Source organism: Nicotiana attenuata, unplaced genomic scaffold (assembly GCF_001879085.1).
Source record: "Nicotiana attenuata strain UT unplaced genomic scaffold, NIATTr2, whole genome shotgun sequence".
Taxonomy (NCBI): Eukaryota; Viridiplantae; Streptophyta; class Magnoliopsida; order Solanales; family Solanaceae; genus Nicotiana; species Nicotiana attenuata.
In genome coordinates this window covers 616,069-629,352 of record NW_017670375.1, presented here as the reverse complement: position 1 = coordinate 629,352, position 13,284 = coordinate 616,069, and positions in this window count along the sequence as shown.

Here is a 13,284-nt window from a genome sequence, read left to right as displayed (position 1 = left end):
AATAATGTATTTGCTTTGGAATGCGTGTTACATAGTGACCAATAAATATCAGACCCCTTTTATATAGTAGAGGAATCTCACTTTAGGTACTAATCTATTTTGGTAAAAAAATACTCTTAATTGTCTTTTACTGGTTCTGTCCAGACCCCATAATCCACTAGTCGTGAGGGCACCTAACCCAACCCGCTAGGTAAGCCAAATAATAACTTATCCAATTTCAATAATATTAATAAGATAATTAAACAAGGAATTATCGAATCTTATACGTTTCCTAAGGACTGGTAATCCAAATCATGAGCTGCTAAGAATAGAATTTACAAAGCTGATATGAAGTAAATACATCTTCTTTTTGAAAAGTATACAAACAGAGTTTTATAATCTAAGGCTACCATGAACAACAGGCAGCTACAACAGGGATACAGGTACACCTTCAAATCCAGCTCCTATCGAACACAGCAGCAACAACAGCCAACATCTGCAAGCAATATGCAGAAGTGTAGTATGAGTACAACTGACCCCATATACTCAATAAGTAACAAACCTAACCTTAGGTTGAAAGTAGGGACGAGCTTGAACAAAGGCCGGGTCCAACACCAATAGCCAACAACAATTCATAACAACATAAAGCATATAAATAAAGAAGTAACTCAGAGATAAAATGCTCAGGTTTTTCACAGTTTTTTGAAAATAGTTCCTCTTTTCAAGAATATCAGTGAAAACCCAAATCTTTTACCGAAATCGTCAAAAAAATATGAGATGGTTTGAAAATTGTAATTTTTCTGAAAGTCCTTTCCACTAGAAATAAGATGTTTCATTTTCTTTCTAATTAGCAAGTGTGAAATACCTCTCTACGCCCACATATCAATATGTATAAAAGTCATGAATGACGTGATACCGTACAACACAAGGAAAAATGCATCTTTATGCATGAATGTCATGTGTGCATGCCAATGCCATGTATCTCAGAGATGAATCATATACTCACACTCCCAAAGTACTCAATCTCACTGTCTCACACCTTCCACTCATCATGCTCAACCACTCAGTACTGTATATGACCAATCCGGCCCAGGGAAGATCCATCTCAGAATATATACATCAACTGACCATCAGACACTCAGTACCGAGGAAGGCCAATCCGGCCCGTGGAGAAGATCCATCTCCAGGTAGATAAATGCTCAACCACTCGGTACTGTATATGGCCCATACGACCCAGGGAAGATCCATCCCGGAATATATACATCACTGACCATCAGTCACTAGTACCGAGGAAGGCCAATCCAGCCCCATGGAGAAGGTCCATCTCCAAGAATATAATGCTTCGGACAAGATCCATGTCCAGGGAAGATCCATCCCTCAATATAATCAACCGCACTCACTAGGGGTGTGTACAGACTCCGGAGGGGCTCCTACAGCCCAAGCGCTATCATAAGCCTGATCCAGGCATAAATCAACGTAACATGCTGCAGCGTGCAGCCCGATCCCATAACTGTCACTCATAATCAGGCTCTCAGCCTCACTCAGTCATCAATCTCTCCAGTCTCACTCACGGGCTCACAATGTCATGAAACTAGCCCGACAACAATGATATGATGTATTAATAAGCAACAACTAAGACTGACATATGATATGAATGCATGAATATGATTGAGTACGAAATATCAATGAAATTAGTGAGATGACAGCAAGAAACAACCACCATGGGTCCTAACAATATCAACATAAAGCCTAAACATGATATCTAGCATGATTGATAGCTCACATTCTTTATCACATGGTGAAAATACGGATATCAACAAAATAGGGCCACTATACAGTGCCATGGAAACAACGGGGTCACAATTCACAGGGTTCACGCCCAGACGCCCGTCACCTAGCATATGCGTCACCTCATCATCAATCACATAGCACATAATTCGGGGATTTCATACCCTCAGCACTAAGTTTAGAAGAGTTACTTACCTCGAACAAGAAAATTCCAATACCGAGCAAGCCAAGCGATGCTCCAAAAATGACCTCACGCGCGTAGCGACCTCCGATCGGCTCAAAACTAGCCAAAAGCAATTCAAATACATCAAATAAAGCCCAAGGAAACAATTCCAAATGATAAAGATCGAATCCTTAATTCACACCCAAAATCGGCAAAAAATCACACCCGGGCTCACGCCTCGGAACCCGACAAAACTCACAAAATCCTACAACCTATACAATACGAGTCCAACCATACTAGTTTCACTCAAATCTGACTCCAAATCGGTGTTCAAAACTCAAAAATTCATATTATGAAACTTTAGGCCAAAACTCCCAATTTCCTCTTTAAAATTCATCAACCAAACGCTAAAATCGATTATAGATTCATGAAATATAATCAAAACCGAGTAGAGAAAACTTACCCCAATTCATATGGTGAAAATTGCTTCAAGAATCGCCTCAATCCGAGCTCCATAGCTCCCAAAATGCAAAAATGGCTGAAACCCTCAAAATAGAGTACTTTATAATCACTAGGCGAATCAATGAATCGCGATCGCACAAATAACCTCGTGATCGCGAAGAAGAAAAGATGTGCTGCCCCTGAATCAACCTATTCGATCGCAGTAATAGACTCGCGAACGCGATACACAAAGCTCACAGGACTACGCGATCGCGGGAACAACATCGCGAATGCAAAAAGGAAACCTGCCTCCTGACCAACTCAGCCCATAACACTACGCGAACGCGTCACTCTATTCGCGACTGTGATAAAGGAATTTCCAAGTTCCATTTCTTCCTCATTTACTTCGCGATCACGAAGACCAAACGAGGCTTTAGAAAACCAGATTGCACCAGTAATCAAACATGAAGGAAAAATGATCTGAACTCAATCCGAAACACACCCGAGCCCTTTGAGACCCCATCCAAACATACCAAAACGTCCCATAACATAACACGGACCTACTCGAGTTCTCAAAATACACATAACAACATCGAAACGACGAATCACACCTCAACTCAAAATCAATGAACTTTGAAACTTCAAACTCACACAACCGATGCCGAAACCTATCAAAAACACGTCCGATTAACCTGAAATTTTGAACACAAGTCACATTTGATGTTACAGACCTACTCCAACTTCCGAAAATAGAAATTCGGCCCTGATATAAAAAATTCCACTCCCGATCAAACTTTTCAAAATTTCAACTTTCTCCATTTCAAGCCATATTCTACTACGGACATCCAAATCACAATCTAGATGCGCTCCTAAGTTCAAAATCACCCAACGGTGCTAACAGAACCATCAAAGTCCAATCCGAGGTCGAATACTAAAAATTCAAACTTGGTCAACCTTTTCAAATTTAAAGCTTCTGGCTGAGAATCATTCTTCTAAATCAATCTGAATAACCGGAAAAACCAAAACCGACGATTCACATAAGTCATAATACATCCTATGGAGCTAGTCATGCCCGCAAACTATCGAGCAAAGTGCAAATACTCAAAATGACCGATCGGGTCGTTACAGGTTCCTTATTGACACGTGCCGAGATTTCCGCTACAATACCCGACCGGTCACGGATATTTCGATCTTTTGTTGGATAAGCTATCAATATTTCTTCGAGCTTGTTCAGGGGCAGGGTTGATTCTGGGATCACGGCCTCGATATTCTCGAAGGCAGGTGTTCTGCCCCCGGGTTCTAGCCCGGTGAGACTTGGAGTCGATCTTTAGTCCTTTATTTCCATATTCCGAGCCTAACCTACTATGTCGTAGGCGAGCTCGATTGTGATCTTATACAACATTCTTCCAGGAATGGGGTGAGGTTCACTTTTAAGTTTTAATGATTAATTTTTATCAAAAAGTCAGTGTTTAAAATGGGTTAATACATTTGGGGTGTTAAGTGGTATATGATGCAGCCTGCCACATCAAGGTTTTGGTGAAAAATATATAAATTCCAGCCTGTTATATTTTTAAGTTAATTGAGATTTAGTTAGATGATTTTTAAGTGAAAATTTGAAATAATGACTTTTGTACAATGTACCTCCTTTTGGATCATATTTAAAGAGACAAAAATAAAATTTTAGTTTTATGCAACACATCTTCCATTGGATGACAACCAATGAAATTTTTCCCATGGATAAAGGGCAGCTGTTATGGAACGAGCTAGATATAAATGGGATTTCGATGTACCATACCTCTTCCTTCTTTTTTTGGTTTAAAGGATGCATTTGTATAACTAGTTAGATTGTTTAAATGGATACATCAAATGGGGCACTTGGATCCCCTATTAAATTCGGATACCGAACCAAAGTTTGAAGGATATTTCTATTATATTCCAAAATATGCCTACGAAAAGTAGTTCATAGGATGTTTGCCCAAAAAGCTTTATTTGCAAACATCATAAGAACTATCGGCATGGTCAATCTTCCAAAGACTTCCTTATTGGCTCCTTATTTTGCCAAAAGATCAGCTACTCTATTATGTTCCTAGTAGTTGTGCTTGATCGTTGTTCTGTCCAGTTTTTAAATCAGCAACATGTACTCAGATATAATAGGATCATAAATGTCATTGCTCAATTTTAACATTCATATAACCTTATTTGAGTCGGTAGCTATTTTCAGTGGAGCAAGATTTCTATCATCAGCAATTTGCAGACCCTGCAGTAGAACTGTTTGTTCAGAACGAATATTAGAAATGTGTGGGTGGCTGCCCAGAAATCCTATTACCCAGTCACCATTGGAGTTTCTAAAGACACCACCACTGCTTTCTTTCCCTGGATTCCTAGTGCTGCACCATTAGTATTTAGCTTATAGTAGCTCCTTTCTAGAGGCTACCGTTTAGCATTAATAGTAATCTAACTGCCAGTTAACTCCCTATCAATAAAGATATAGTATCAAATGCAGTACATATGGTATTGGTACCTGATGTAGAGTCCTTTTTTTGTTAAAAAGATTGTGATTTCTAGTCAGCCATATATATCAGAAGAAAAAAAGGGAGATGAAGCTCCCAGGACAAGTTATTGTTGAAGGGCTTCTTCCTTAACTTGTTCCATGTGTGTGGCCAAACTTGGATAGTGAAGATGCATGAGATCATTTTGGACGTAATCATCGGTGCAAAGAAGGCTAAGGCTATCCCAGAATAGTTTTGCATTTGGACATTCAAAGAAGATATGGGTAATAGATTCAATATTGTTAGAGCAGAAGCCACATATAGGGTCACTATTGACACTAATATTATGGAAAAAAGAACTAGTGGGAAGTGTTTCATGCTGGAGTATCTGAAAGAAGGTCTTGATCTTGTTAGGCATTTTAAGGTTCCAGATCCAGCTGAAGTTTTTGGTGGAGCTAGCTGAAGTAGAGAGAGTTTTGGAGTCAAGTAAATGGTAGGCTAATCTAGTGCTGGAAAAATACCGTTACCGATAAGCATCCATATCATTTTATCATCTTTAATACTGGCATTGGGAATGAAGGTGGACTTGAGGGTGTTGATGACATGTCCGAACGAGTGATGGACAGAGAAGAAGTGTTCAAGTTACCATTGTTGTAAGAACTTGCAACACTAATGGACTAATTAGTGAGGGTTATGGGGCCCTCAATCATGCTTCTAATGGAATTGTTGTTGGTAATCCAAATATTTTGAAGGAAATTAACTCTATCAGCTTTATGACTACCCATTTTACTGCATCTACACAAGTATTCTAGCCCTGGAGAATACATTGCCAAATGGGGGACTTGGCTTTCTTGGGTATTTGAGTCTAATTGCAGTTTTTGGATATCATGACTCTAGCCCGGAGAGAGGTAGGTTTATGGAAAATTCTCTAGGCTAGCCCAGCAAGCGAAGCTCTGTTCTTACGCTCAGCTTTTTGAATACCAATTCTCCCTTTACTTTTGAGCTTTGTGACATTTTCCAACCTATAAGGTGCATTTTCTTTATAGCAGGGGTAGTGCCCCCATAAAGTTTCTTTGGATTATATTGATCAACTTAATAGCATGGGATGACAGTTTAGTAAATTGCATGACATGGCTAGGAATACTACTGAGAGAGACTTTGGCCAGTGTAGTTCTATCTGTCATGTTCACATGTTCAGGTAAGTAGTATTCCAGCCAGCTAGCTTTGAATACATGTTATCTATGATGAATTGAAAATCACTGTTTGTGGGTTTTTTGTAAAAAAATTAGAAAGCTCGGGTATTTGCCAAAGGAACTTTGGGTTGAATGGAGAGATTGACAAAGTGAGTTATGACTTGATCAGGTTTGAATTAGAAGAGAAGATAACTTTGGACTTTAATAGATTTTATTTTCCGATCAGAGGGTTCGCTGAAGAAGTTAAGAGTATGGATGGTGGTGCTATAACTTTTTGCATTAGCTATGGCAAAACGAGTTAAGTCATCAACAAAGAAAAGATGAGAGATCTTAGAATCAACCCTGCTGATGCTTATTGATTACCATGCATTCATTGGCATAAACAGCTCTGTCAATGAGCCTAGAGAGCCTTTCCATGCAAAGTATAAAAAGATAGAGAGAGACGGGGTATCATTGTCTAATACTCCTAGTAGTCCTGAATGAATCATTTTGTCCTCCATTAACCAGTATGGAGACGAAAAATGAGATGACACAAGAGAGAATAAGCTCGATGGGGGTAGTGGAAAATTTAAAGCATGAAGGGTGTCTCTAATGAAAGACCACTTTAGCACGTCAAAAGTTTTTTCCAGGTCAACTTTTAGGACCATGTTCAAATTTTTGCCTTTCATCTTTTTAAATTAGGTAATGTATTCTGAGACAATGATAGCATTGTCAGAAGCTCTCCTATTGAACATAAAATGTTCTTGACTAAGACCAATAATATCAGAAATATAGGGCTTAATCCTATTAACAAAAATCTTTGTCATTATTTTGTCGATTGTATTGCAAAGTCCAATTGGTCTAATGTTTTTCAGCATAGTGACATCTAGACATTTAGGGATAAGGCATAAAAGTCGGCAATCATAGTGGAGTGCATGGTTTGAGAGTCAAATGAGTTCCTACAGAACTAATAACAACTTTTCCCACTCTACTCCGATATTTTTAATAAAAGAAAGGGTGTAGACCATAGGGCCTGTAGCTTTGAACGGTTTGAAAGAGAATATGGGTTGTTTGAACTCACTATCTTTTATGTGGGAATCCAGAATATCTCCTTAGAGGTTGGAGATAATGTGTTCCTGGCCGTGGGAGTTGGAGATCGGGAGAGGGGATTGCGTATGGGAAGAGGTGTAGAGGCAATTGAAGTAGTTTAAGATGGAATCATTGATATCACGCTGGTCATGTTGAAAATTCCCAACTTCATGTCTAAGATAGAAGATTCAATTCCTCCTTCAATTAAGGGTGGAAGTATGAAAAAACCTAGTGTCGGCATCCCCATCAACTAACCAGCTATTCTAGACTGTAACTTCCAGAAATTTTCCTTATTCTTAAGAATGGAGTTATATTTGTCAATCAATTTGGCATCTATATTTAGGAGAAAATGACTATGATGGTAGTGGGGGATTTTTGGATGCTAGTTACTCTAGACATAAGCCTAATTTTCTTGTAGAAGATGTTGTCAAAGGTGTTGTTGTACCATTAAATGGCACCCATTTTGAATTGATGAGGGGTTTGAATAAGGTTATATTAGTAGAGAAGGAATCCTGAACTGGGGTGGGGAAAGAGGGATGGCTACACCATTACTAGCCCTAATGTCATTTTTTAACTTTATGAGTAAAGGCAGTGGTCTGAGTGGGTCCTAGATATATGAGTAGTGGTCTCAGGGTACTCAGTAATCCAGGAGTCATTAGCAAAATATCTATCTAGTCTTTCAAGATTTAGGTTATTTCTATTTTTATATCTCTTATTAGTCCAGGTGTACTTCCTTTATAGCCAAGGTAAACTAATTTACACTGATTTATGCAGTTCTAAAATAGGTTACTTCTATTAGTATTAATACTGTTTCCAATAAATTTATCTCTAGATTTGATGATCTCATTGAAGTCTCCTCTTATAAACCAACTACCATTAAAACTTCTAGAGGTATCGAATAAGTGGTCCCAAAGCTTCTTCCTACCAGGCATATGGTTACTAGCACAAATACTGATATGAATACCTTGAGGTGTAGTGGACTTTCTCAGTATACAGAACATCCTCCTTCCACATGATGACAATATCTCCAGACTGGCCAACAACTGATAATTAAATGTGAAGATCAAATAGTAGTTCCTCTGTTAGCTTTTTGTGGTCGGCCATTCTAATCTCTAGAAGGACCAACATCATAGGCTTGTGCAGTTGCACCATCGATGCACAGTGCCTATGAAACTCTGTAATGTTCCCTCCCCTAACATTCCATATAATGTAGTTCATTAGTAATTGTGGGTGTGTTGGGGTTTCTATCATCTGTGCCTTTTCTTTCCCTTGTGGAGACGGATCCTTCTTCTATGGACATGTGCTATAAAAAACTGGGGTTAGGGTGACTAGTGGTTTGTCCAAGCCCTGACTCTTATGAGTTTCTATCCCCATCCCACATTTTGTTAAGTCTTAAGGGAATAAGAGGATTAGTATCTCGCTGCAGTCCATAATGAACTCTTTTGCCCTTATAGTGTCCAAAAGAAGGGAGCCTATCATTAGTGGTCCATAGTTGCTTTCCGATTGTTCCACTTCTTTGTTGTTCTTGCCTTTTAGCATATCCAACACTCTATTTGATCCATTTTTTATGTTTTCCATAGGTGAATTTTCTTTCTGTCCGAGTGGAATTCAAAGAGAAGCTTCCCGTAGAGCCTGGTGGTCCATCATGGTAAAGTTGGGGGTTGCTGCTGGATCATCCACTGTCGGGTTCGAGAAGTAGGGAATCGAGAGAAAAATATGTTGCATGAGATTGTTGGCCATCTACAGAGAGATGATGTGGTGGTTTTATTGATTTCTGCTCTAAAGAATTATCGATTGCCATAGCTGGGTTCTAAAGTTCGCTAATCCCTGGTTCATTGCCTCCATTATTACTCGCGCCAGGTGTACTAGGTTTTGGATGATGAGTGCTATTGGCTGATTCCCTGCCGCTGTAGTGCTAGTTCCAGCCACGATGCTGGTGTGTGGTTTGGTGGTAGGGGTGTGGTGGTGATGGTAATTGGTGGTAGTTGGGATTGAGGCATTTTCGGGGTTTTTTGCTTTGTCTCTTTGGCTGATCTTGATGGTTGATTTTGACAAGGAATGCATGATAACAAGTTCTAAATTTGGATTAAAATGGATTTCCATCTGTGCATCTTTGGTTTGCGACTAATATGAAATTAATGGTAAATCCTTGTGACGCGACGAAAAGTATCATATCACCTGAGCTGGTATGATGGTTTTGGGGTTGCACTTGATTAACGATGGATTGTGGTGGAATTTCTTCAGTAGGAAGATCTGGTTGGGGGTAAATAGGTGTTGAGTAGCTATTGTAATAGGGTGTTTTGGTGGGGTGGGTGTGCCCCTTTTGGAGTTGAGCCTCTATGGTGGACTTATGGGTATTTTTGTGGGCCACTACTGGTTCTTTCGTCAGACCCCCAATTACAGATTCTAGGCATGTGTCTTTCAGGGGTTTGTTTTCTAAGATGGGGGCCGCTTTGAAAAGGCTTGGTTCTTGATTGGGGTATGTGTCCAAGTTGATGCGGTTGTCCTCTTAACTGGGACCCGCCTTTATTCTTTCATTTGATTTGGGTTGGTTCTGTGTGGACTGGGCCCTGGAAAAACTAGAAAAAATGTTAGTACTGTTCCTATTAGCCTTATTCTCATTATCAAGTGTTGCTTTTTCCGGTTTATGAACTTTGATTGTATCAAAAGTATTTTTCTTTCTTGTATTAGTTTCCAGTAACTTACCAGAGGCTTCATCAAATATTTTTACCGGGATCCCGTGCACCATTTCTCTGTGGTGGGTGGGTCTTTTACCATTTTTACTTGCCCTTGGTTAGTAAGATTATCGGGCTTTTTCTTCCTTGAAAATTTTATTATCTTTCATTTATCTTCCTATGTCTGTGTGTTCTTTACTCCGCAATATTCAGGTTTTTCTTAAGATAGAGTTTGGGGTGGTATCATAGGAATGCATGAGTTTACTAAGTGGCCTAGCTAATCTACCACAACCCTTATACAAAATTCCTTCACCTTCGTAACAACCACTTGTTTGTACTTTTCAATGATAACTGAGGTTTCCAGTGGAAACTTTCCACATAGACTTTTAGGGGTATTTGAGCACATATTCTTACATAACGCCCTCTAAGGGTGGATGAGGTGCATGTATCTACCTTATGTAGCTTTTCTAGTCTCCTACCAAATTTCTTTAGGATTTCTTTATTATAGAGCTCTGCAGGGAGTTGTGGCAGGCCAATCCATATGGCAGTGGACGATATGGTTGCTGCCTCTGGGACAAAATTTGGCTCCCATCGTCACGGAAAGGAAAATGCCAGCTATGAACCATGGCCTTTGATGTAGTTCTTTCACCATGTTTTCCTCTAATCCAAACTTGACAATGAAAAAAATCGCATCCTAGGTCAATCATGATTAATTGTTCGGATGGTTTCAACAAGTTTGGAGCAGAGGTATTGATGGGATGACCTTAGGCCAAATACTTTGATGATAAGAGAGAATCATCATGCATGATATATGTGGTTCTTATCTTCTTGTGATGATGGAATAGGGCCAAGTTTTTCTTTTTCGTTATCTGTGGTGTCATATTTATTCAATTCATTCTCATAGTACTGCGATTGATTGATTTCATTCTTATCAAGCAACATTTCTTTGTAGACTGTGGTGGAGGGGAGTCTTCTTCCATATGGGTGTGAGCCCCATCCGGTGGTTTGGGAGGACGTGAGGAGAAGGTTCTATGGTGATGGTTACTGTATCCATGACAGAGTTTCTCTCTCTATGATGTGCCCTACTTTGACCGTAAGAATAATTTAGCCAGGTTGTCAAATTTTACAGAGGTTGAAATTTAGTTTGCTCGTGATTCCTGGAATATTACAATTACTTATCTAGACGCTATCTTGACTTTGAGCTGTGTAACTTCGAAGCGGTTACAGTATGCAAAAGATATCAAACAGAATTACAAAGATAGTCTATTACATTAAAATAATTACGAATCTATTATCAATGACTTGTGTTTATCCTAAAAAACGGATAACAATTAAATTTGTAAGTGATTTTAAGGATACGTGGGTTAATTTGATATAAATGATAAATAGCGTAAGACTAAGCAGATAAAGGACATAATAAATTGTCAAACCAATCAAAAGAAGTGATCCCGGATTCAGTAACAGCTTAATGAAATGTCTGCCTTCGATCCCGAGCTCACGTTAATGACGAACTGATGAACAAGAGTAAGAACTTTTAATAATAGAGAAAATAAGAGTATATTGCCTTGAAGTGCATGTTACAGTGTGTTTAATGAATAATCAGACTTCCCCTTTATATACTAGGGGAGTTCTACCCAAAGTACAATTTCACAAAAGGTAAAAATCTTTCATTTAACTAATCACTGATTTTCGGTCGATATGTGCCGAGATTCACGTCGTGACATCCGGCCGGTCATGGATATCACAGTCTTTTGTTGGTCATGCTCGATTATCTGATAATGTTTTCCGAGACTTTTGGGATTCGAGCCGATCTTGGGGGTCGTTTCCCCGGTACTCCCGAGGGCAGAAGTTTTGCCCAGACTCCGACTCGAGGGGCTCCTTGCCTCGACTCCTGTCCCTTACAGTCACGTCTCTTCCTCCGTTTACTTCATCGAAAACTGAGGCGTCCCATGAGCTCGATTTCACCCGTACACAACTTGCAAATTCGTTAATTGGATTATCGGACTAATAGCCCGTTTGGCCAAGCTGCAAAAATCAGCTTATTTTGAGAAGTGCTTTTCTCGAAAGTACTTTTGGTGAAAAGCAGTTTGTGTTTGGCTAATTAGTTTGAAAAGCACTTCTGAGCAGCAATTAGTGTTTGGTCAAGCTTTAAAAAACTGCTTCTAAGTGTATTTTTCTCAAAAGTGCTTCTCAAAAAAGTGCTTTTGGAGAGAAGCTACTTTTTTTTGCTTCTCCAAAACTACTTCTGCTTCTCCTCAAAAGCATTTTTTTTCCTTCCAAAAGCTTGGCCAAACATCTCAATTTTTGGCCAAAAGTGCTTTTGGCAAAAAAAAAAAAGCACTTTTAGCCAAAAAGAAGCTTGGCCAATAAACAGAAAAAATAAATGTAACATACATTGCACATATCTTAGAATTCGGGGGGGGGGGGGGGTGGCGGCATGGAATGTGGGGCAATAATGTCAAAATTATAATGGACATATTGTAATTCGGAAGTTTATACAAGACAATTTAAAAATATTACATTTAAAATCGGAACATGTGACTTTATGTAATATTTTAATTATTTTATTAGGAATTTTTTTGTGTCAATGTAATTCAATAATTTATATATGACAAAATGATTGAATTTTTATGCTATTAATAAAATGTAATTTTTCAGCGAATAATATTAATTTGAACTCTTTCTTCAAGATAGCTCTGTTCCTGTTCATGACATCATAAAATACGCATTAGGAATGCCGCTGTGCTAGTACAGTACTCATCAAATTCTAAAAATATTGTCAATCATGATTTTAAAGGTACCATTTCGTAGGGAAAGGGAAATTTTTTTTTAGAGTAGTAGCAGTTTTCTCTCTCTAGAAATTCTCTCCCGTTTCTATTTCAAATGGACTTAGATCAAGTTCATCAATCACCCCCTCCTAAACCACCAGATATCACAACTACTAAATCACACGAGCAATTCATTTTGCCTACTACAACCTTTAAGGACAAATTAATCCATGGTGAACAAGAGACATCAATTAACATGACCATTGATGCAAATGTCTATGACTCATCAAATTGTGTACAAGCTATGAAAGATGAGCAACTATGCTTGCCAAATATACAACAAATCCAGTTAACTCAAGAGGATATCCATCGGATTTACGAGCCTTGGAAATTCTCAACTATAATCAAATTGCAAGGGAGAAGAATTCAACACCATTTGCTCAAAAAAAAAAAGCTACATGAGCTATGGAAAGCAAAGGAAAATTTTCCCTTAATCGATTTAGGATGTGATTATTTTATCACCAAATTTAGTAATGAAGAGACAATGAAAAAGGCTTTGCACATGGGTCCTTGGTTCATCTATGGTCATTTCTTATCAATTCAAAGATGGGAGCCAAATTTCCTTGCATCCGATGCAAGAATTTCAAAAACAGCGGTATGGATCCGCCTCCCTCAGTTGCCTGCAGAGTTCTATGATAGTATAATCTTGACAAAAATTGG